At 35.8% G+C, this 642-nt stretch overlaps 1 protein-coding gene across 1 annotated transcript in view; it reads right to left on the minus strand.

Annotated features, from left to right (window-relative positions):
- The window catches only part of sema4gb (sema domain, immunoglobulin domain (Ig), transmembrane domain (TM) and short cytoplasmic domain, (semaphorin) 4Gb), a 41,186-nt gene that overhangs the window by 23,046 nt on the left and 17,498 nt on the right, over positions 1–642 (minus strand). The window lies entirely within an intron of this gene.

Genomic DNA, 642 nt, shown 5'->3' on the forward strand with positions numbered 1-642 from the left:
GTTGCAACCATTTATTCAGTTATAAATAACTTACAGGACACTTGTTTCATTTTACATGTATTATACTTTATTTGATTTGGAAGAAAGTATCTTTTAGCAAGCGCACACTATTGGTTACTTTTTGATGGTCATACTGTTATATAACCGGTTTTTCTTTTGAGCTTAACAGTTGGAGTCCACACCTGGAAGGGATTCAGGTCTGATGGCTTAAAAGAGGTGGCGCTTGGAGAAAGACCAGCTTTATAGGGGAGGTGGCCTAATTGGACACTACCACTGCTTGATATGTCTAGGGGGGTAGCTTCTTTTCGCTGTAGGGATTCTGGGGTTTAGATTTTATATAAAGTAATTTTGTAGAGTTAAGATAAATAAAAGTATATGTAATTGGAATGCATTTTTAGGTAGGTTTGTCATTATTTGTTTCTGAAGTTAGTTTGTAGTTATTGTTGTCTCCCCTGTGGTTTAAATTGGTCTGATCAGCCAATATATAAGTCCCCTTTGTTTCTTGTTAGGAGGTCAGTTGTATTTTTGAGTCTCTTCTGTTTGAGCCTTTGTTACTGTTTGTCTGACCTCTTTTAAGGGCCCGGAGCTTTATCTTTATTTTGTTGCAATTATTTTTTGGGAAATAAAACTCTTGCTTTTTTG

The sequence above is a fragment of the Etheostoma spectabile genome, chromosome 21 (genome assembly GCF_008692095.1).
Source record: "Etheostoma spectabile isolate EspeVRDwgs_2016 chromosome 21, UIUC_Espe_1.0, whole genome shotgun sequence".
NCBI lineage: Eukaryota > Metazoa > Chordata > Actinopteri > Perciformes > Percidae > Etheostoma > Etheostoma spectabile.